This window comes from Pinus tabuliformis, chromosome 4_1 (assembly GCF_031772625.1).
Source record: "Pinus tabuliformis cultivar Carrire ecotype Pingquan chromosome 4_1, CPIR1, whole genome shotgun sequence".
Classification (NCBI taxonomy): domain Eukaryota; kingdom Viridiplantae; phylum Streptophyta; class Pinopsida; order Pinales; family Pinaceae; genus Pinus; species Pinus tabuliformis.
The window spans coordinates 667,737,267-667,762,861 of NC_142303.1; positions in this window are offsets into that span (position 1 = coordinate 667,737,267).

The following is a 25,595-nucleotide window of genomic DNA, read 5'->3' on the forward strand; positions in this document are numbered from 1 at the left end:
AATGAGATGGGTGGTCTTGACGTTTAGCTGAATGAGCTGGAAGGTCATCCAGGTAAGGCTGTACGATGTGTCGGATATCATGAAAAGCATACAACATCGCACGCTGGAAAGTGGCACCGGCATTTTTGAGACCGAAAAGTAGCTTCTTATAAGCGAAGGTGCCCCAAGGACAAATGAAAGTTGTCTTATGCTGGTCTGCGGGGGCTATGTTGATCTGATTATAACCAGAGAAGTCGTCCATAAACGAATAAATCTCGCTTCCCGCGCAGTCATCAATAAGCTGATCGATAAAAGGCGTAGGAAAGTTATCTTTTGGACAGGCGCGATTGATATCGCGGTAGTCAACACAGACCCGGATAGTTCCCTGCTTTTTATTCACAGGGACTATATTGGATACCCATTCTGTGAGAGGAATGGCATAGATGAAACCAGCTCGAAGGAGTTTTTCAACTTCGGCCTTGATGGCTGCAGCCTTTCGAGGGTGCACTAGACGTAAGCGCTGACGAACAGGCTTAAAGCCGGGATAAGTAGGTATTTCGTGCACCACAATACTAGGGTCGATGCCGGGCATTTCCTCGTAAGACCATGCGAAAACATCGCGGAATTCACGAAATAAAGCGGTATAAAGTTGAACTTCCTCAGGAGTGCATGTAACTCCAATGAAAATATTCTCGACAATCCCTGATTTGACAGAGATGTCGATGGCCTGGGTCTGCGTGATGTTACCCATATTGCCTTCCGAAGACACTTGATATAGTTGAACAGGCGTTTGGAGAGGCGGAGATGGGACACATGAGGCAAACCGCTCGAGACATGCGACCATTTCCGGATGTGGAGGGAGAAACGAAGAGCGATGGTGGTGATCTAACCAAGGGAGCTCCTCGAGAGACATAGTCTCAATGATAGCCTCATCGGAGGGGAATGATTCCTTCAAAGGATCTGAAGTGGCCTCATCTCCTAACCAAGGGAAGTGATCATATGAATCGGGAACGCTGCTTAGAAAAGCAGGTTCAGGAGGGGGAGCTGATGCAGCGACAATCTCGATGTAGTTGAGCTCGGCGGGACTCAACGGCATCATCTCACCCCAAGAGTCTTCCTGATTCAAGGGAGGAAGAACCCATGGATCAGAACGCACTAAAATAATGTTGACAGGGGCGAGATTCGGAGGTGGGAGGGGGAAGACTCCCATCAATGAGGGATCTTTGAACAATCCGGCACCCACACTCACTAAGGATTTGGAGGTATGCTCTACGAATGGAACATTCCCTTCAGAAGAGGAAGCAAAAAAGGACAGCTGGTCCACCGTGACGATTCTTCCTTGATGGGGGAAGCGAACGACACGGAACAAGGAGGAAGCCACGGCTTGCATGGCATATGTCCAGCTTCGTCCAAGGAGGAGGTTGTAAGTGAGATTAGCGTCAACGACTTCAACCTCTACTTCTACGGTTTTCCCTTCTAAAGAGATAGGCAATCGCGGGAGGATACCATACGGACGAGATTCTCTCCCATCGAAAGCCTCCAGGGTCGTAGGAGACTGGCTCAGAGCAGGGGAACCAATAGCCTTCCAGCAAGCAACTGACATGATGCAGGTTGAGGCACCTTCATCAATGACTGTGCGATGGATCGTTTTGCCGTTGATGAGAACCTGTATAAGGAAAGCTACCTGATGAGGCAGTCTCTGTGTGAAACCCTCGAGATCAAAAGAAATTAAATCTGAATCTGCCAGGTCTATGCCACCAATCGCTGATAGCAGGGACTTCCTCTGGGAGGGGCAGCTCTGGAGGACTTCTAATGTGGACATAGCGGACGGAGCCTGAGCTAAGTCCTCGACAATGCTATAGTGTTGGGCAGCATGAGCATTGGGGTTATAAGATGACTTCCTGAGTACACCTTTGGGAGGGGGTTGGGGGATCGTCTCAGTGCTGGGCCGTTCGATGTGAAGGGGACCAGAATTGGACGGAGGAGCGCTGGAGGGAATCTCCGGCTCTTTCCCGGCTGGAGATGGATAATCTTTCGCTCGAGTTGAAACATGGATGGGGATCGTTCCAGCCATGAACACTTGAGAACCGAACGAGGAAGAGGATTGAGAGGGATCTGCCACCTGATGCGTCTGCTGGGAAGGGAAAGGCTCTTTTAGCACAGCAGGAGGCCCCGGAGCACCTTTCAAAAGTCGACTAACCTCGGACCGCCTAGGGCAATCCTTGGTGTAGTGATCCTCCTCACAGATGAGACAAGGATACTTAGGCTTTCGTTTGGCTCCTTCCTCGGAGGGAGGTTTAGGAGGGTTCTGCTTGGGCTGTCCAGATTTATCTTTAGCCTTTCCTTTCTTTTTGCCTTTCGAGGATTTATCCGCCACGGTGGACTGGACGGCGTTTACCTCGGAGGTATTCCCAGAAATAGATTGGCCCTGAGGAGCATTCTCGTTAGAGGCGTTCTGTTTCTGCTTCCCAGGGTTCGCGGCCGATTTCTTAGATGATGAATTCACAGAACCAATGACTCCATCAACAGAAGGCTTTGGTGGAGCCTTGGGTTGTCCAGGCCTCGGGGCATCTGGCAAGTACTCATACAAAGTACCTGACTGAGAATACACTAAGTCGAGGTACTGAGCTCGCGCGATCGCTTGCTCTTCAGTTACACACGCTCCCATTGCGATATCTTTTGCAATTTTAGGGACAAAGGAAGTCGTGAACCAATCGGTCAGGAGTTGATCAGGAATCCAAAATTTAATCAAGCGACGACGCCTTCTCCATTCATGTATATGATCAGAGATGTGCGTAGCCGTATCCTGTTTGAGAGACGTGAGAAGATGGGTCCCAGTCTCGTACCGAATGGGTAACTGAAAATGAGTCAAAAAGGCCATAGCCAACGAGTTGAAATCTGAAAACATGCCGCGATTGAGTTCAATGTACCATTTAGCAGCTGAACCGGTGAGAGTCCTCTGAAAGAGGCGAAGCCGGATAGAATCATCAAGCCACGAGTTAGATGAGCACCAAAGGTGATAAGTCATTACATGGGCCTGAGGGTCTTCACCAGCTTTGCCATCAAACTTTGGACAGTCACCTGGTATTTTGGTTGGAACCGGTGGCCAATATGGATTATGCAAAATAGGATCATTTGTTAACTTGGACACATCAGGCAGTTCCAACGTTGCTAAGAATGGTAGCTGCGGGTTGAAAGACATTTGTGGCTGCGGATTTGAGGCGACATTAGGGTTCCAACCAGATTGTGGTTGCCCCCACGAACTTTGTCCGGACGGTCCTGGCCCAAAAGGGCCTGGAGCGTAAGAACTTTGTCCCGATGGTCCTGGCCCAAAAGGGCCTGGCGCATAGGGAGCTTGCCCATAGGGGTTCTGTCCGTACGGATTTTGGCCATATGCGGACGGCTGTCCCTGTGTCTGCCCCCCAGCTCCCCATGGATTAGCAGCTTGCCCCACAGGTGCACCATATTGATAATTTTGATAAGGAGTGACCTGTGGTTGCTGATAATTTTGATAAGGAGCAAACTGATTTTGCCCCTGGGGTTGTTGGTAGCCATATGGTTGTTGGGCCCCATACGGAGCCTGATAGGCAGGCTGCGTTTGGTAAGAAGGTTGATAACCTGTTTGAGTTTGAGGCCCAGGGTAATGTCCTTGAACCGGCTGGGGTTGAACCATTTGTCCTGAAGGTTGACCTGGTTGGATTTGAGATGGACCTGGTTGGCCAGCAGGATAGACTTGCTGGGCACCAGGTTGTCCATGCGCCACCAAGGGTTGTCCTTGTGGAACGGATGACTGAGCTGGCTGGATAGCTGGTTGACGCCTAGGTTGGCCAGCTTGTCCAGATTGACGATTAGGGTGGGCAGCAGGTTGACCTTGCTGTAAAGAAGGTTGGCCTGTTTTCCCCCCAGGGTGAACAGATTGAGAAGAGGGCTGGGCTTGCTGCATGGCAGGCTACCCTCCATGGTGCACAGGTTGAGCAGAGGGTTGGCCATGCTGTATAGCAGGTTGCCCCCCTTGCCCAGAAGGATTCATGGATTGAGCAGTGGGTTGGCCATGCTGAACATAGGGTTGCCCCCCCTGCCCAAGAGGATATCCCTGCTGGACTGCTGGTTGATTTTGAGGATTATAAACTAACCCAGTTTTTCCAGATGGGTATCCTTGCTGGAAACTGGGTTGGCCTTGCTGAACGGAAGGCTGCCCGGGTTGTCCAGTTGGGTAACCCTGCTGGGTACCAGGTTGCCCTGGATAGCCAGTAGGTTGACCTTGATATGAATACGACGGACCTCCAATACCCGAGGGTTGTCCCTGGTAGGGTTGACCCTGTGGGCCCCTAGATTGTCCTGGGTAAGGCGGGCCATAAAGTGGTTGCCCCTAAGGGGTTTGCACATAGAGTGGCTGGCCTTGATTGGGTGGTCCTTGGGGCTGTCTGGGAGGATCCCGGTTCCCACGGAGAATGTGAGTAGCGGGATCATACGTAACGTTCAACAGTTCCTTGTTTTCTTCGAAAGGACGATGAGGAAGGACCGAAATGGTCTCGAGGTACTCACCGTTCTCATCATAGTAAAAGAGGGGACCTTCGTAATCTGAGTCCGTAATGGGTTGCCCAAAAGCATCATACAGCCCTGCTCCTGGAATGCCACCAGAAAAGGGACCAGCTTGAGGGTTTGCAGATGAGGATGTCGGTTCAGCACTGACAACCAGAGTCGAACGTGCTATACAGACGGTGGGTCTAGTGGGAACTGAGGTAACGGGCGTGTTAAGCCCTGACGTAAGGGGTGTACTAAGGGGCTACGAAACAAAGGGCCCGGTGGAGGCAATAAGACTAGGATCCCATATAGTCGTAGAAGTAGTTCTAGCGGCTATCCTATCCCTCACTGATTGATATCGTGGAGGGAGGGGGGAGGAAGCCGGGATCGGGGTCTCGATGTCTGTCACCACGGGCGTCTCACCGGTGCTGGAAGCTGTCTCATCCATGGGGGAAGTAGACATTGGAGACGACATACCGAGAGGAGTACGAGGGGTACGAGGGGTATAATCGGGCTCCCAGATAGGATTCCAATCTTCTATGTAATCTTCGTCGCCTGGGGCACGTATGTTGATAGGCTGGATACTCGGAACAATAGGGAGAGTACCGCTTACAACTGGTACCTCTGAGGCAACAGAAGATGGAGAACCTTGATCACTTGGACCGGGAGTTGATGGGTCAGCCAGGATGACCAGACCCCTTAGAAAACCTAAAGGAAACTAACGATAAAACCTTACTCAAAACTATCGCACACAAGATCTAAAACAGGTGATGTTATCGTGGCCGAATTAATTTTAAGACACAAGAACCAAACTTGACCTTTTCATGTTTCGAGAGTCGAGAAAAGGACGAAAAGATGACTCCAGTCTCCTTCGAATGTTTAATGAGCACGAAGTGACAAGACGCTCACAGGCACCTTTTCATTTAGGGAGTCCGAAAAGGATCAAAAGTGACTGCTCTGGAGACTCTAGGTATAAGGTTTACCAAGCAACCCGTAAAACTGCTTATACACCTCAGCAATCGTATGAGAGCCAAGGACTTTCCGTACTGCAGTCAATCTTCCCGAATGTTGTGTTCGGTGCGTTACGGTTAACAAGGCGGTAGACTCGGCTTCCTATGGATAAAGGATAAAAGCCTAGTGGGGTCTCCCTATATACGCGATGGTACGTGGGAGCGCAGTCCGTATTAGACCACTATCGAGTCACAGAAGGAAGAATCACCCAACCTAATGTGAAACAACAGTGACTATGTTTAAAGACGCCAGAACACGTCTCTAACCTAAACCCCTAGATATTTGTGTTTAGTTCCAATGCGTTTTTAGATTCATTCGGTTCATTTTATAGTTGATCTTGAAATTAAGTTTCGATTTCGGGCTCTATCGTATGTTTTCTCACAATTACCTAGATGCAAACTACATGCCAAAGAATTTCATTTTGTTCGATGAATTCTAGCTACGAGAAGGTAAAGAATCTTGATCAAACAAAACAAATACAAGCAAACAAGCAACCTAATGCAGCTAAAACGAGGAAAGGAAACTTTTTCTTTTTGAAAATGCAAACCAACGAAATGTTCTTTCCCTTTTCAATTTCCAAAAGCAAGGCTACTAGTTTGATTTTCTTTCAATGGCACAAAGCATCTAAATGAATTTGGAGGAACCGGAACACCAAGCAAATCACTTAATGAAAGCACACAAAGTTCCCAAAACACCCAACAAAGATTCCCAAATCGAAAGGAAAACTAAGTTCCGCACGAGCTATGTGATCTAAGCTCGGCAAGGCAAGCAAGGATTGCAAGCAAGGAGGAAGCGAAAACCACTCGGAAACACAACCCAAAACACTTCAACAATCACTGAACAAGTGCATAAACAAATCTGAAGTTGGCTGGTCAAACAAGCAAACAAGATCCCTACGGAAGGCTTGACACACACGCGGCCACTAGATGCCCTAGGGCTAGAGTGCGAAATCAATGGAGAAAAGCAAACACCCGAAGGATGAGAGTCACAACCAGTCAATTAGAGACTCAACACAATCCAGCAACTATAAAAGTAATGGTGGAAACACAAACCAAGCAGCGACAGCAAAAAGGAAGGTATTTGCAAAATCGAAAAAATGAGCAAAACGAAACCCTGTGGAACAAGACTTCGTAAGCAAGCAGCTCAGAGTTCAAATAGTGAAAAACAAGCCACAAACCAAGTGGAGAGAAGAGGGGAAAGCTAAAGGAACAGGTTCAGTAGGCTGATCTGGACAAAATCAAATTTTACAGGATCAGCGCGGGTGGCCTTCAGCAACTCGGCACTGACAGGAGGGGTCCCGTAGCAACTTTGCGACGTCAGCGCGGAAATACACGGATAAAGCGCGTTGTCTCAGAAAAACGAGGTCAGCGCGACTATTAGTCACACAGGTGCGATGACAGGGAAGACAAAGAAGCAGGTGTGCGACGTCAGCGTGGAAGCACACGGATAAAGCGCGCTGTCTCTGAAAACGAGGTCAGCGCGACTGCGGATGGTACAGGCGCGATGACAAAGGCAGCACGGAAGAAGGGACGCGACGTCAGCGCGTCTGTTTTTAATTAAAGCGCGCTGAGGGCAAAAACCAATAAAGCCAAAACAAAAACTTCCCAAACCAAAGGTAAAGACCTTTTGACAGTTAAAACACTTCTCAGATGCACCCAGAAAGTTTGCAGGCAGAGAAACAATCCCAGAATCTCGACAAGAAAGAACAAACAAATCCAAACACAAAAATGGACTCAAGAGACAAAAAGGCTGATCCCCAGCGGAGTCGCCAAATTGTTGGAGAGGTAAATCCCCTCTACGGATAGAGGCGATCCCTACTAGCCCAGCAAGGGTCTAGCAACAATCACACAATGCTGCTATGCATGCTCCTAATTACAATTAAACAAGAGGTAAAGAGCACCTACTTGGATTCTCGCGCTGTCGTTTGACGAAGAGATGTTGCCTTCGCTCCTTCGCTTTTGGCTGGTCACAATCCTCCGCGATCCCCGCGAATAGATACCTGCACACACGAAGAGGAAACAAACGCAAGCGTGAAATCTAGTAAAAGCAACCATACATCAGTCAGAAAAGATGTAATTCGCATTTAACCATTGCATGTACAAATGAGAATGGAACAATAGTAGCAGTCATCTATTATTAATCAAAAATAGAGAAGAGTACAACCAAATGTTCTGACGTCGGTATCCTTCTCAGGAGGGGCCAGTCAGCAAGCGTCTCAAGCATTCACCTTTGGAAGTGGTTCCCTCAAGACAAGAAACTCTCTCTCACACTAGCAACACAACACAACCTTCCCTAAGCTATCAATCACTTCCACACTTATCACACCAAATACCTATAGTAGCAGCAATCTGAGCACTATAAGCTCTACACAATCCAAGCTATTCCAAACTAGCTGCTCATGGTAATGATGGAAGTTTATATAGGAGAAGGAGCCTCCTAAAAGGGTGGAAGGATGAGCTTATCCTTGAGGGAAGTGGTTGCAAAGGGTCGAACAGACATGCCATAGAAGGGAGTCGATACTCACAAAGCCAACAACCAAACCTGGAGTGATCTGGAAAGCTAGTTGTTGGAACAAATTCGCCCAAACAGGATCAGCGCGGATTATAAGGCAACTGACGCGCTGACGTCGCGCCTCGATAACTGGGAAAGTCATGTCAGCGCGACTCAATACAAGCAGAGACGCGCTGGCGACCAGCGCGGAAAAGTGATGTGCTTCCGCGCTGGCAGCGCACTGAATATACTAAGAGACGCCGGTCAGCGCGGATATTTTAGAGACAGACGCGCTGATGAGGAAAACTTTAGAAAAGTGGGTTTTGGGCCAGTTCAGAAGGCATGAACTTGATTATTTGTGAATCCTTGACACAGCAGGGTAACTGACAGGGAAGCAGTGACAAATTACTGTGTAACACTTTGTTTATCTTATTCTATTTATTTATTATTTCTTCTTCATCAAACAATTATCATGTGAAAAAACAATAAAAATAATGGACACATAAATTAGGCTCCAAGCCAGGGCAAAACCCCTCCAAGAGGAAAACCCAGAAAATCTCTTATCTTCTTATAGAATTTTCTTCAAATGAGAAAACCAAGACCCAAAACTTAAGACCAAACCTTCCTCTTGCACAAAGTCAGCCCTTCAAGAATCCCTTCCAATTAAGACAAATTCTAGCCAAGTCAAAAAGAGTCAAACTCTTCCAGAACTGCACCAAACTCAAAATTTTGGCCTCCATCTTCAATATTTTGGACCTATAGTAGGTATGAAACTTTGGCCCCTATAGGAACTTAGTGTTTTCACACATGTGAGAGATATTAGGGAAAAACATCGATTTTTTTTTCCTTCTTTCTTCAACTTCTTTTCTCCTTTCCTTTCTAGACTTTCTCCTTGACATTTGCACCTCAAATCAAACTTATTGATTGTAGATTGAACTGGTTTCCAAATTAGGTTGAACAACTTCTATTTATACTCATATGTGGAGTCCAAATAACCCTTCTTGGGCCTACTTGTCTCTGTCAAGGCTGACTTGTGCTAGGAGGCTTATTTTGGTTGTCTTGACTCAAAATAAATGCTTTTACATGGTACATCTTGCCCAAATGGTTCTTATATACATAACATTGAATATCTTGCCTCACGAAAATACATATTATGACATGAAAAACCCTAGAATAATGAAGTACATTCTTTACCTAGATGACCAATCAAAAGAAGCATGAAACCCAAGCTTTAAAATAATAGTTTTTCTTTCTTCTTTTGATTATTACATAATATATACATATTGACCTGAGTACAATGACAATTATGAAGACTGAAACTAGTTACATTTTCCAATACTCCCTCTTAACGAGGGACATATTCATAATTATACACCCTAGTATACAGTTATTCTCAAACTGTATTTAGTTCTCATTAAAAGAGTTGGATTGGTCATTCATCTTTAAGCATCAACATCATGACCAACATTGTCAACATAGTAAGGCATTAACTTTGAAAAGATCTTTCATATATAAGAGCATATGCTGGGATATTTTACATGAGATACCAAACTACCTCTACAAGGTGCATACCCCATCTAGATGTTCACTAGGTATGTCCTTTTAGTGTTGATTTCTAGTAGCATCAGATGTGCTCTAAGCCACAAAATTTGAAGGGAGGCTAGGACACATCTATTCTAGAATACCCATAAATTTTTTTGGTAAATTCTACCCGAAGATATTTTTATTAAAACAATTAATTATTTTTAATGGATGCCTAAGTCTAAACTTAGGAAATTAAAATAATTAAAGGGTATTAATTAAACTGGGGGTGAAAATTCTAGAAGAAGACAAGGATCAAGTCAAAATGATCTGAGCCATTGATTAGAATATAATCTAGGTCATTGATTGAACAAAGAGAGGATTATAAGAAGGACTAAGATGGGCATTTGGAGAACACACCAGGTAAATACTCAGTTTCCCAAATAGATTGATTTTGTCACTGTTTGAAGTTCGGCAAGAGGAAATCGAATCAGAGGGTGAGTTATAGGTGAGAGAGAGAGGGTATCAGCAATAGTCGAGAGTGCGGGAAACAATAGGAAGAGGCAACGCAAAAGAGGGATGCAGATCTCCCATGTAGAGGCAGTGACATAGGACAACGTAGTCGCTGCATAGACGGTGACGCTGTGTTGCTAGCATGAAGGCAACAGTCCTCTCAGGTGTTAAAAACTCAATGTGGAGTGGAGAAATTTGTTTGTAAAATTTCTCTCAATGTGGAGTGGAGAAATTTGTTTGTAAAATTTCTCTCAATGTTTCTTCTTATATTCTACTACCCATCGATTGTACATGCGATTTTGCTAAAGAATAGTAAAAAGAAACCCTCATCTCCTGTACCAGTTTTCCCACATTGGGTTTTTCCGAGGACAATTGTCCAAAAATAATTGTGTTAATGTGTTATTGTTGTGCTAGTATTTTCCTTACATTTATTTTCCACAGTAATTAATTTGTGAAGACTACCGTGTATGTATTTTGATATTTGTTGTAGGCAACTGCAAATAATTTGTATCAGTAAATTAACAAATAGAAGAAATATTATCATTCATTGTAGTAGGATTGGAATTTCCATATTTTCACATGGTATCATAGAAAAAGAGCAGACTAGAAGAGCCCAACGTTGAAGAGAAGGAGGAAAATCGAAGTATTGCATAGGCAACAGATCGAATCCCTAGAGGGATTGCACAGTCCAAGCCAGGAGGGCAAGATTCTCAAGAGAAATCTCTCTCTGAGTGAGTTGACAGAGAGGTAAGATTTCTAGTTCGTGATTTGTCATTGGCAGAGGGAGCAGTGCAACACCAGATCCAGCGTTGTGCAGTCTTCAAGTGGGACGTAGTTTTCTGCAGCAGGTGTTAGGGCAAAAAAATGCAAAGAGAAGGATAATAGCACGAAACAACATGGATAGTCATGATGTATTATCTTCCAGATTGGAGGAAGAATTCGCATGCTTTTCAAGTTCAGCATCATTAGGTGTTTGGTATATTGATAGCAGGGCTTCAACTCACATGACTAGAGCACGAGAGTACTTCTCTAGCTATCAAGAAGAGTAGATGGAATTCCAAATCACTATGGGAAACATAACGAAGTGTAATCCAGTAGGGAGAGGCGCCATAGCATTTCAGACAGAAGCTGGAAGAAGCATAAGAGCCACTAATGTTTTACATGAGTCAGGCTTAGGAATGAATCTAATTTCAGACTCCCAATTATAGGATAAGGGGTATGATGTATACTTCATTGGAAGGAAAGTGCATGTCAAACATCCCAGCTGGAAGAAGAACAGAAAAATTGGAGATCGAAGCAACAGATTGTATAGATTGAAGCTCGAATCTCCAATGGCATTAATAGGCAGCAATCATAATGGGAAAAAGGAACTGAATGAACTATGGCACAGGAAAATGGGACACTTACACCATGGAGCACTAAGGATTCTCAGAGAGATTGTTATAGGAGTTCTAGTTCTCAGTAATGAGCATGATGATGTATGCAGAGGATGCTTACTAGGGAAATATAATAAGGAATATTTTCCCATAAGTGACAACAGAGCAAGAGGCGTGTTGGGATTGATACACTCAGATATTTATGGCCCGATGTCCATGAAATCTCTTAGTGGTGGCGAGTATTTTGTCACCTTTATTGATGGTCACTTTAGAAAAACCTAGATTTATTTTTTAAAGATGAAGGATGAGGCCTTTGATTGGTTTAGAGAGTTTAAGGCTCTCGTAGAAAACATGATAGGGGAAAAGATAAAGATATTGCATTTAGATAATGGTGGAGAATGTGTGGATAAAAACTTCACAGATTTTTGTGCAAAGGTGGGCATCAAAAGAGATTGGAAAACTCCATACAATCCACAGTCGAATGGAGTAGCAAAGAGAAAGAATAGAACAATTGTTGGGGCAGCAAAGGCTATATTATATGACTAGGGCCAACCTAGATTCTTATGGGCAGAGGCATACAATACAATGGTGTATATCCAAAATAGAACTCCTCACAGAGAATTGGGGAAGAAAACACCTGAAGGAATCTTCATAGGGAAAAATCTGGAGGTAAGTCAGCTTAGGATATTCGAAAGTGTGGCATATTGTCACATTCCAGATGAGAAGTGTAGTAAGTTGGATCAGACTGTAGAAAAGTGGTACTTCATAGGGTATAGTGAGACCTCAAAAGCATATAGAATCTACAATCCAAGCAACAGGAAAATTGTAGTAAGATGAGATGAAAAGTTCATGGAAGATAGAGCTTTTAGAAAATCTCGAGAGGTGCCAGCAGAATATTAGTCAACAAATGTTCCATTAGTCTAACAACAGCAGGGGCAGAAAGAAGGAAAAGCAGGAGGACAGATATTAGGATCAAGTATTGTAACCAGCACTAGTATTTCATCAAGAGTAGGAGATCCAAGTAGTTCTTAGTAGATGGAACAACAAGAACTGGCGGAGGATTTGATTGAGCCTCATACCATCAGTATTAGAACCAGTGGGGAAGTACGACATACACTTAGGGATGTAGAGGAGTTTGTGGGAGCTCATAGAACTGACAAGAGACATCGTAGACAGCCTGACAGGTACCAAGCCTTGGCAACACAGGTTGAAGAACCCTCTAGTTTTTAGGAAACCATACAACACAAATTTTGTGTGGATGCCATGGTAGAAGAGTATAGTTATATCATGACTAATGATGTCTAGGAAGTGGTACCTAGACCAGAGTATAGATCAGTTGTAGTATCAAGGTGGATCTACAAGATCAAGTATGTTGCATATGGAAGTATAGAGAAGTATAAGGCTAGGTTTGTGGCTAAGGGGTACACAAAAAAGGAAGGAATAGATTATGAGTATACCTTTGACCTAGTAGATATATACCTATATTAGATCCGTTATATCCCTAGCAGCTCAAATGGGATGGGAGATTGACCAGATGGATATCAAGACTGCATTCTTAAACGAGGTAATAGAAGAAGAGGTGTATATATAACAACCCAAAGGCTTCGAGACTCATGAAAATGGAACTCATGTATGCGGGTTAAACAAATCCTTGTATGGGCTCAAGCAAGCACCCACAACATGGTATGGTCGGATTGGTAGTTACTTGCAGTAGTTTGAATTCATCAAGAGTGATTTTGATCCCAATCTCTACTATCTAATGGTGGAGAATGAGCCACTTATTATAGTATTATATGTGGATGACTTAGTTCTAACAAGGTCATCTAGGCTCATAAAGGACTGTAAGAAGAATCTTAAAGTACAATTCGACATCAAGGATATGGGGTTGATGCATTATTTTCTAGGGTTGGAATTTTGGAAAAAGAATGGGGAAATATTCCTTGGGCAAGGAAGATATGCTACAAATATTCTAAAGATATTCAAAATGCGGGATTGTCGGCCCATAGCTACACCTATGATCACCAACTAGAAGAAAATAGATGCATTAAGAGACAAGGAAGTGGACCCCACCTTGTACAGATAACTCATTGGGTCACTCATGTATCTAGTTAACACTAGGCTAGACATTTGTTTCATTGTCAACAACCTTAGTCAATTCATGGTGGAACCAAAAAGGGTACATTGGGCATAAATTAGGCACATTCTTAGACATGTGCATGGAAAAGTCAAATATGAGTTGAAATACACTCGAGGAGATGACGTCAGATTGAGTGAATTCACAGATACATATTGGGCAGGTAGTTCAAGTAGACTGGAAAAGTACCTTTGGGTATTGCTTCAATATTGGATCAGGAATGATCTCTTGGTGCAGTAGGAAGAAGAAGTCAATAGCTTTAAGCTCAGCATAAGTATAATATATGGTGGCTATCACAACTACGTGCGAAGTTATATGGCTTAGAAAATTGCTTGTTAGTTTGTTCAAGAAGAGGATGGAAGAGACTAGTGTTTTCTACAATAATTAGAGTTGTATCAAACTCTCTAAGAATCTAGTATTTCATGATTGATTGAAACACATTAATATTGTATGTCACTTTATCAAAAACTGTATTCAATGTGGGATAGTACAACTGCAGTATGTCCCCAAAGGAGATCAGGTAGCATACGTACTCACAAAGGCTCTAGGAAGAGATAAGTTCATCCAGTTCAGGGAGAAAATGGGTATGGTCAAGAACCCATTTCAATAGCAGAAATAGATGGTTTCTTAGTTGCAGCACCAGCAGATGAGAGGGAGTTGCAGTGCATATGCAGTAGTTGGAAGTAGTATCCCGGGATAGCAGCAACACAGATGCAGCATTTATGCAGTAGTTGGTGGGCAGTGATGTCAGACATCAACAACATAGAGGGAGATGTTACATAGTTAGGATGATGCTTCAACAAGTTGCATTACTAGAGCACTTTCCTCGCTAGAGGGAGTGTTGATTTCTAGTAGCATCGGATGTGATCTAGGCTCAAATTGTGTACAGAGTCTGGGACACATGTATTCTAGAATACCTAGAATTTTTTTTGGGAAATTCCACCCGCATATAGTTTTATTAAAATAATTAATTATTTTAAATGGATGCCTAAGTCTAAACTTAGGAAATTAAAATAATTAAAGGGTATTAATTAAAATTGGGGTGAAATGTCTAGAAGAAGATGAGGATCAAGCAAAATGATCTGAGTCATTAATTAGAATCTAATTTGGGATGTTGATTGATCAACCAGAGGATTATAAGAAGGAATTCAATGGGAATTTGGAAAACACAAGAGGTAGATACTCAACTACACAAATAGATCCATTTTCTCATTGGTTGAATTTCATCAAGAGGAAATTGAATCAGAGGGTGAGTTGCAGGTGATAGAGAGAGGGTATCAGCAATAGTTGAGAATGCAGGAAACGACAGGAAGAGGCAGCGGAGAAGAGGGACATAGATCTCCCACGCTAAGGAAATGACAAAGGAAAATGTAGTCACTACACAGAGGGTGACGCAGTGTATCTAGCATGAAGGCAGCAAGTCCTCTCAGGTGTCAGAAATTCACAGTGGAGTGGAGAAACTTGTTTTTAAAATTTCTCTCAATGATTTTTCTTCTATTCTATTATCTGTAGATTGTACATGAGATTTTTCTAAAGAATAATAAAAAGAAACCCTCATTTGCTGCACCAGTTTTCCCACATTGGGTTTTTCAGGGGACAATTGTCCAAAAATAACTGTGTTAATGTGTTAATGTGTTATTGTTGTGATATTATTTTCCTTACATTTATTTTCCGGAATAATTAATTTGTGAAGATTGTATTGTATGCATTTCGATATTTGTCATAGACAACTACAAATAATTTGTTCAGTAAATAAACAAATAGAATAAATATTATTAGTTGTTGCAGTAGGATTTGGAATTTCTAGATTTTCACATTCAAGACTATTCTTATCTTGGATTCCCAATCCTCAAACTTGTTTGTAAAATTTCTCTCAATGATTTTTCTTCTATTCTATTATACGTATATTGTACAAGAGATTTCGCTAAAGAATAATAAAAAGAAACCCTCATCTGCTGCACTAGTTTTCCCACATTGGGTTTTTCCTAGGACAATTGTCCAAAAATAACTGTGTTAATGTGGTATTGTTGTGTTATTATTTTCCTTACATTTATTTTCCGAAATAATTAATTTGTGAAGATTATAGCGAATGCATTTTGATATTTGTCGTAGACAACTGCAAATAATGTGTTTCAGTAAATTAATAAATAGAATAAGTATTATCATTTTTTGCAGTAGGATTTGGAATTTCCAGATTTTCACATTTAAGAATATTCTTATCTTGGATTCCTAATCCTCAAATAATACCAGTGTTATTCAACCACTCTTGTCTTGGATAACTATCCAATCCTCAAAGAATGTTGCTCCATTTCCTATCTTGGATTTTATGTCCTCAAGGAAATCATAGATGCTTATCCAATCCTCCATACACCATCCTCTCTCCAAGGCCTTCACTTAGACTAACGACAGTTAGTCCTAGTCAAGTGCATGCCAAATGAAGAAGAGAATACAAATGTGATGTCCATCATCACTCCCTCTCAACCAAAGAGGACATCCCTATTCCCTATTGATTGGGTAATAGTTTCTTGCTCCTATTATAAGATACTCCTTTACTCCCTTTCAAATATAGAGGAGATTCCTGACTTCCTTCCAATTTGGGAAGGCATCAACAAAAATTTTATAGTTTGTCTTCATAAATGTATCAACTATTGATTCTTCATGGAGATAGTTGCATGGATCCCTATTTCCTTTGTATCTCATTATATCAAGTTTTTTTCCTTCCTAGGTATCATGGTGCCATCTACTTCATTCAATGTTATGACAGGGTTTAGGCCATCAATCTTGCATATCACTAAATTCCTCTAGTCATCATCAATGAAGGCATTATATTGAGCATTTTCATATCTCCCTCTTAAACATGAAAGTGAGCTTTGTTGATGTAGGAATATGAACTCGGTTTATCTTCTTATACTGCTACCTTTCAATCCCAAGGTGATGATGTGAACACCTTGACTTATTAATTGCCAGAACCATATACTCAATTCATATGTTCATTTAATTGAGTTCAACACCCATAGTTGAACTTGCCTCAATTATCATCATGCATTCTTGCAATTTCTTACCACGTAGAAAAACAATAAGTTAACCAGATAACCAATATCAAAATATTAAATATCAGACTTTGTAGTGTTCCAAATTGAGATTTACAACAAATAAAAGAGACATGTACAAGGAAGCAACAACAATAAACAAATTCCAAACATGTGCATCAAAATACACAAGAAACTGAGCCAAACAACTGAGCCATTTTATTACTACAAAAATGTGAGTACATAAATAGCTGAGAAATGATAAAACTCTCCTGCAAATCACTGAGAAATTGTACACAAATATCCTCCAGAAAATAGCTATCACTTCCAATAAATATAAGCACCAAATACTAATAGAACATTTGTTCTCCAACTCCTGTGCAAGCTCTATAAGATAAAATTTGTCCCAACCAAAAGATACAAGAACAAATCTAAAAAATGGTGTGAAACTCCTCCTCTAACTAGTAGAAAATATCTTGCAAATACCTAGAACCTATAATAGAAATATGTTGCTCCAAATAACCTATGGGGTTCGTTTTCTATGCCCAGAAATAATGAATTTCTGAGTGAATATTTTGCAATAAACTCCAATGGAATTCCTGAATAGACTCACAAAGCCTCAATAGGGAGACACTCAAAGTTATCTGAAATAAGGATGAGTTTCACTTGAAACTCTTGAGATACACAACTTTGCTTCTCTTGTGTTGAATAACCTCCAAGAGACAGTTCGATATTTAGAAAATAATGATCAAAAGATACAAAAGTGGAGCTCCAATGTGCTATATATAAATGTTGGTCCTTTTTCCCTTGGGGGTACCATCTCTCCATAAGTTCGAACTCCCCTTCTTTTCTCTTTCCTTCTCCTAGTGCAAATTTTTCAAGGGGGTTGAATTTCCCTCTTTGGTGGTCCCCATATTTCACTTAACAAAAAAAATATCTTATTTTCCTCTAATTTATTTTCTCCTTTTTCCTCAAAAAATTAAGTGGGGCCTCCATAACCCACCTTTCCTAAGTTTTATATGCCAAAATTACAAAAATGAGGATTTTACTTGGAAATTTTTATTTATTTGGGACATGATAGTCCTCCCCGCCAAAAATTTCTTGTCCTCAAGTAATTCCTAAACAAGCACCCTCTCAATAAGCAAACACAAATGTCTACTGCAATAAACCCCGAGGTCCCAAATATACCAATGATTCACCCTTGTCCCTAGCACTATCTTGTCATAAAGGAATTCCTTGACACTAGGGCCCCAAACCATCTTGATCAATGTGAAGCACCCCTTGATCCACTTATTATCCAACCTGGTATATGCACTAGAATCCCTCTATATATCGTTAGTAAGTAGAAAATCATGTCAATATAAATTCCTCACTAACTCCTTGTGCAACTAATTTACTGAGTCCCCCATCTCATGCACTCCATGGGTGGACGCCTAAAGATGCAATCCATCTACTATGGTTATGAATCTTCTCTTGCATGATCTCCCCCTGGTATCCTCCTTCCGATCATCCCACCATGTTGGTGAATTTCCCCACGCCAAAAAAAACCACTAAAACCCAATGGAATATCTGAATGATCTTCCCCTATAAGAACCAACTCATCCCTAAGGGTAGTTGAATTGTTGAACCTTGTGATGCCAGAATCCCATGCCCATCACAGTTTGATACTTCCCTTCTCATACCGCAACACCCCGGTCATGACTGATTTTCCAACATGCTCGTATTGGAGCCTCCTCTCCTGTAATGCTCGGCCACAATATCTATCATGATTGAGGCTATGCCCATCTTGCAAGGGAAACTCAATAATGCCAGAGTCCACCATTTGATGGCTAGCATCGATCTTGATCAACAATTTACCTTACTACATAATGAAGACTGTAGTGATTCCCTGTGTGTCCACTAGAGAATGAATTGAATCACCTGTTATCATGGGTGTACTCACCCTAAAGTGGAGCAATCCATCAGTCAATTGGATCCTTGGATCCCATAATCAGACTAGAAGTTCACAAATCCCACTCCTCACAGGTTTCCCCTGTGAAGCCCTATTATCTACTAAAACCCATTTTTTCCTCATCTTTGACTCCTATATGTAATTATATTACCACCAGCCATCAAGAACCAGTCTCGTACATGCCAAACTACCCTAAGCCTTCCAGACCACACAACAAACTCTACTATCCCAACAACTAATGATGCATCCAAACACTACCTAGAGTTTGAAACTCTCTTGTAGACAAAGTCTACCATCCAATGTACCTCATGTTCATATATCACCTAGGTATTTCTTGTCGAAATTGCATCATGCATCTCCCTCGCGATCATCTCCCTAAGTGTGGGCTCAGGGGCAAAACATATGATACCTTTTGCAGAAAACCACGCAATCTCTGAGCTTGTATCCATCAACTTGCACCTTAACCACAATCCATTTTTGAGAAGTTTCTCTCTAGATACAATGTGTTCCATCCAAATGTCTCAAGTAAGCCTCTTTCATCTTGTCACTTGCACTGAGAGCATCAAGGGGCAACAACCAAACTCTCTACAACTATGATAAATACTGGAGAGTGATAAGTGTATAGGTCCCCAAGGGTAGGATCAAGAGCCCGTATGAATATTGAAAGTTAATCCTATGGGTGTCCCTCTCTTCTCCTCGGATCTTCTGATGACTCAATCGAAGACCCGTCTCTAATAAACATGATGTCTCGAGATGCTCATCCATCTTCTCATTGACTCTAGGTAATCCAAACCCGATGGTATGCCTGACGTCCCTATCAAGAGTCCCCCTCAAAGGAGACACTCCAATATCTCTTTACACAACACCACACATCATTGCACAACACCACGCGTCATTGCACAACACCACACATCGTTGCACAACACCACACATCGTTGTGCAACACCACACATCGTTGCGCAACACCACACATCGTTGCGCAACACCACACGTTGTTGCACACAACCATGTGTCCCTATACACTCTTATGCAACATTGTTCCTTGTACCTCTATATACCACCAAATTCCACCACCCACTGCTATGTCACCCCGTATCCTCTAGTGTATTGTATGTACCAATGCATCTGTCGCTCCATCCACAAACCTGATGCAGTGTGAGTCACTCCTCCTACTCCACGATGCAAACCCATGCACCATGACACAACACCATACACCTTTGTGCTCCTCTGCAAGCCACTACTCACCATTGCATATCCCTATACACCACTAGATTTTAGGGTCTAAAATCGGGTTTGCATGCATTAGGATGCATCCCTCGTCATAACACTGGACTTTGTGACATATCTCTATGCATCCCTCATCATAACACTGGACTTTGTGACATATCTCTATGCATCCCTCATCATAACACTGGACTTTGTGACATATCTCTATGCATCCTTGGGTACCACTTCCTATTATTGTAGCATCTTGTATTATATGGCATCTCGCATGTGTCAAAGTGGCTACCACTCTAACATTGAACCCACCATGATGCACATCATAGCTCCTCATCTGTCTTGGTAGACTTGAGCGGCCTAAATCCACACCTACTAGAGGGGATATCATTATTATGCTAATCCTCAATGGCTCTTGTTCCCAATACATTAATGAGAGAGCATCATCTCCATACAATGCCCTATCTGATGGCCTACCCATGTCACCTCCTCCGACAAGCTCCTGTCAGATCATGCTAATCATTTTTCGACCCCATGCACAACCAACATGCCCAAAAAACCCATGGAGTATGCTCTCAAATTGACTGGCCATTAGTGACAACTGGAACTCCCCTAGAGAATGTGTGCACTCAATTATTGGGTCAACTATACCACCAATTCCATAGGCATCATACATCTTTACTATATGATAGGAAGCCCCATCTAGAACCTAATGCCAACCTAGGTATCCAACATCCCCATTATCTGAAAGCTCCCACTAAGCTTCACTCTGGATTACAATAATCTTCATAGGTCTAGCCCACTCCACCAGGTATCAACTTAGAATCTCTCACCATCCAACCTTAAAATAAGGATCGAATGCATGTATACTTATACATGCAACAACCCTAACATGTGAATGTTGTGCCTCTCACAACTCATGTTGCCTCATCTCACAGTCGTGGTCAACACATGAGATATGAATAGGTAAATCTGCCTCTCTCTCTCCCATATGATGAGGTAACCCAACAGTGCTACAAGTCTCATTTATGTATGCCTAAAGAGGGTTGCTCTGATGCTCCAATGTGTACTCCTCTAGTTGTACCATTAGGGAATCCAGTCGTTCCCCAACGCGAGTTAGCTTGGCCATTGACTCAACACAAAACACTCTCATGCCATCCAATAACTCGTTATGTTGCAGAATGGTCTCTCGGACTATCGATGCCTTCTTTTTCAATGCTAGAAGGTCGGCCTAGAGCTGATGAAGTTTTTTTGGGCGGCCAACATTTGTAAACTCCGACAAAGCTTTGGGTACCTCTGTGTCTCTTAGCACCTCATCAATAGTGAATGTGCCTTTTAGCACCTCATCAATAGTGAATGTGCCTTTTAGCACCTCATCAACGATGGGCACCTTTGTGTCTCTTGACACCTCATCAATGGTAGGTACCTCTATGTCTCCCAGAGCCTCATCAATGGTGGGTACCTTTGTGTCCCCTGGCACCTCCTTAACAGATGGCCCTATGGGTGTATGCTCATATGTCTCCACCAATGTGTCAACCAGGGCTATCAAAGGAATATCCAACAAGGGTGACACCTGTGTCACACTAGCTGTATCTATGTGCTCCTCCCAATCATGCGTGTCATCAGCCTCATGCTCAACCTCCTCTGCATGCTCTTGATATCTAAAGCCAGGTCTCCACTAGCAGAAGTGCCTCCTGTTCTCACCCTCTAACTATCCTTGTCTTTTCCACTCCTTTTGAGGAGGTTTGTTGCCCTCCATGTTATGTATTCATATGCTTGCTAGTTTCTGCATCATCTCTAGAATATCCTAGTTCTACCCCAACCTTCATTGGTTCTACCTCACCAACTCATCCATGATCCCTTTTTGCATCATTGGCGTGTCCATAAATTCACCAATCACTGAGCATGTATGTCTAACACCTCAATGACCTTGCTAGCTTCCCCATAGCTAGCTAAGATCATGCTTTGATAACACTGTAAAGTTCCAAATCTGAATTTACATCAAACAGAGAAATGCATAAGGAAGTAGAAATAATAAACAAATTTCAAACATGCACATCAAAATACACAAGAAAATGAGCCAAAAAACTGAGCCATTTTATTAATATATAAATATGAGTACATAAATGGCAAGGAATGATAGAACTTGGGTCTGTTATGCAAGATAAAAAAACCCTAGGTGAGATCTCACTAATCCAACCACTGGAAATGGCTCCCACAAAATTGCACACTACCCAAAAATTTTACTAATTCCTACTAGAAGGAAATTGAAATTATGACTTCAATATTACCCAGATCGATCTGAAATTTCAACCACATATTCCTTTCCTATAACCTAGAAATACCTAGAAAATTCTTGGCCTAACTCCAAGACAAAATCAAACCCATAATGTGATGCAAACTACCCGGAAAACCAACAATAAACTTTACTATAAGCATGTACAATTTTGTCCTGAATATTTCCCAAAAAAATCTATAAAATTATATATAGGCTCCTTGCACCTAAACCAACAAAACCCATAAATAGTTTGGGTTAATTCCAACTGATCTGAAATGCCCAAAATAGATTGAATTTTCAGCTACACAATTTTGCACCCAACCAGAGAGAAACTATTGAGAAATGATAAAATTCTCCTACAAATGGCTGAGAAACTGTGCACAAATATCCTCTGGAAAATAGCTATCTCTCCCAACCAAAAACTCCCATCAAATACAAGCACCAAACATCAACAAAAACGAGATTCTCCAACCCCTGCGTAGGCTCTATAAGAGAAAATTCATCCCAACCAAAAGATACAAGAACAATTTTGAAAAATAGAGCAAATTTCTAGCTACACAATTTTGCACCCAACCAGAGAGAAACTACTAGAAATGATAAAATTCTCTTCCAAATGGCTGAGAAATTGTGCACAAATATCCTCTAGCAAATAGTTATCACTCCCACCTAAAAACTCCCGGAAAATACAAGCACCAAACACCAACAAAAACTCTATTATCCAACCCTTGCGTAGGCTCTGTAAGCGAAAATTTGGCCCAACCAAAAGATACAAGAACAATTTTGAAAAATGGTACCAAAATCATCCTCAAACCAATAGAAAATATCCTTCAAATACCTAGAACTTTTAATAGAAATATGTTGCTCCAAATAACCTTTGGGGTTTGAAACCCTTGAGATAAATGACTCTACTTCTCTTGTGCTAAAAAACCTCCAAGAGAGAGTTTGATCTTTATAAAATAATGAGCAAAAGATGAAAAACTGGAGACCTAATGTGTTATTTATAAATGTTGGCCCTTTTTCCCTAGGTGGTCCCCTCTCTCCACAAGTTCAAACTCCCCTTATTTTCTCTTTCCTTCTCCTAGTGCAAATTTCTCAAGGGGGTCAAATTTCCCTCTTTGATGGTCCCCATATTTCACTTAACAAAAAAATTATTTCCTTTTCCTATAATGTTAATTTTTCCTCCAAGAATTATGTGGGACCTCCATAACCCACTTTTCCTAAGCTTTATATGCCAAAATATTCTCTAAAACCAAAATGAAAAAATAAGGATTTTACTTGGAAAAATTATTTATTGGGGACATGACAGACTTACCTTGTCATGATGTCCCTTTCATTAAAGCATCAACTTACTTGAGTTCTTAGAAATCAACATCCTTTCACATGAACCATCTCCATATGAATCTTTCTCCATGTAGGCATTTTAATCAGAGTGCCCATGGATCGAGCTTGATTATCAAGCTATAATATATTCATTGTAGTTGTCATTGTTAGCTCCCTTTCTTTCTTCTGGATAATATACTTGATGTTGATAAACATTGTTATATTTATGCCATGAAATCTTGTGAAAGAGTCTTGATATCCATCCATTTCACAACATCTCAAATTTCTATTTTCGAGCATCATGTAGCCATATGGAAGACTTACCGAGCTCATTGACATTACTAACTCTTCCTTCATGATTCTTGTAGATATGAACCATACCCTAGAGAACAGTTAGTTAAAGTATGTGTACCTTTTATTTTCACATAATCATCTAGCCATCCTTTGATCAAGCTTGCTTCTTATACCTGTCAAAGGTAGGTTTCCTTTTGCAAGAAGAGAAGGAATTTCATTATGACTTTCATACTATAACTTGATCATTAGCATTCATTCATCCTTTAGCAATATTGTTTCCATACTCGATGGAATATATACCAGTCATAATGTTTCTCCCAATAATATTCCATAATAATGATTCTTATAGGATCTTGATGACCCTTTATTGCAAAATGACTACTTCTAACATGATGTTATAAAATGCTTGGATGAACTATAATATGCAATATGGTTCCAAACTTCTCATTCTCTTTAAACTACATGATCTTTCCCAAATCAAATTAAACAAGCAGATTCTAATCTTTCTACTATCACGTGCTTCTATCAATGAAGCCATGCTTTTTACAAAACCAAGACTCTTCTAGAGAAATAATGCATGCTACTCTACTTTCTACTTAATAAAAGAAAGACAAAAGATTATAAAGAACCTGACAGAGATGAGACTTCCTTTAATTAGAGATACTTGGGATCTTCTCCTTTCAGCTTCTTCTCAGGTTCTCCGCTTTCTTGAACTATATGAGCTTCATTTTTTTCCTTCCTTTTTTGGTTCACTTTGCTGATTGGACAATCCCTTTTCAAGTTTCCCTACTCACTGCATCCAAAGCATTGAATTTGGGACATGTCTATATTCTTCTTGGACTTTACAAACTTCCCTTTCCAAAACATCTTGGTTCTTGCAATGAAAGCTTGAGATGTTTCATTTGATTTAGTATCATATTTTTCCTTGATCCTCGATTCCTAAAATACATTGAGTCCATAATTCATCGAAGGTTGTAGAATATTTATGTGAGTATATTCTCATTGTAAAACTACTCTAATTAGGTGGAAAAACATTTAATACATATATAGTGATCTCAGATTCTGTGACAATCTCCCCAAGCCCTTGCAACCAGTCTCTTATTTGTGATATCTTCATTATATGGGTGGCCATGTCCTCATCCTTTTATTTCCTTATTCTATATAACTTATTCCTCAAGGAAATATGTTGACCTTGTGTACTGATGGAGTACAACTTTACCAACTTATCATACATAGCCTTTGATGTCTTTAAATTAGAAACAAATGGAACAAGATGATATTTAATGAATTCAATAATGATTTTGTATGCCTTACTTCTCCCTTCTTGTACTTTTCTAACTCTTGAGTCTTATCTTTGCTTGGTTCAACAACTTCACCAAGAACATATTCCATTACTTCATTCTCTGTGACTGCTAAATCAATCCTCTTCTTCCATGCTAGGAAATTTTTTGATCCCACAAGCTTGTTTCTTTCCTTGCAAAATGTAGCCATGTTATTTGTAGATTGAGACATAGAAAAAAATATACCACTTATTTGTAAACCAAGATTCCTCCTTCTAGAATATGCCTCCAACTATCTAGATGCTTTCAAGGCCTCAAAATATCCCTTAGAATGATATCTTCTTGGATTCCTTCAACAATGATGTCTTCTTCAAAGAGTGAATAATGATCCCAAGACTTCATTTTGCTTCCTTATTTTCCAAGATGATGAAGTATACTAGAGAAATTCCAACAAGAACTTTGTTATTTCCTTAATGAGAACTTGATGATAGGGCCTTCTTCAATGTAGTGACCCTTCTTCAAGGTTAATAGGTCTTCTTCTTCTTCTTTCCTTGTGTCCTTCTGCAAATTATTCCCCTTGACAAGCAAACCCTTCTTTGTGTCCTTCCAATTTCCTTCTCTAGTTCACCTTAGCTCTAATACCATGTTGGAGAATGTAGTAGGGAAACTATTAATTC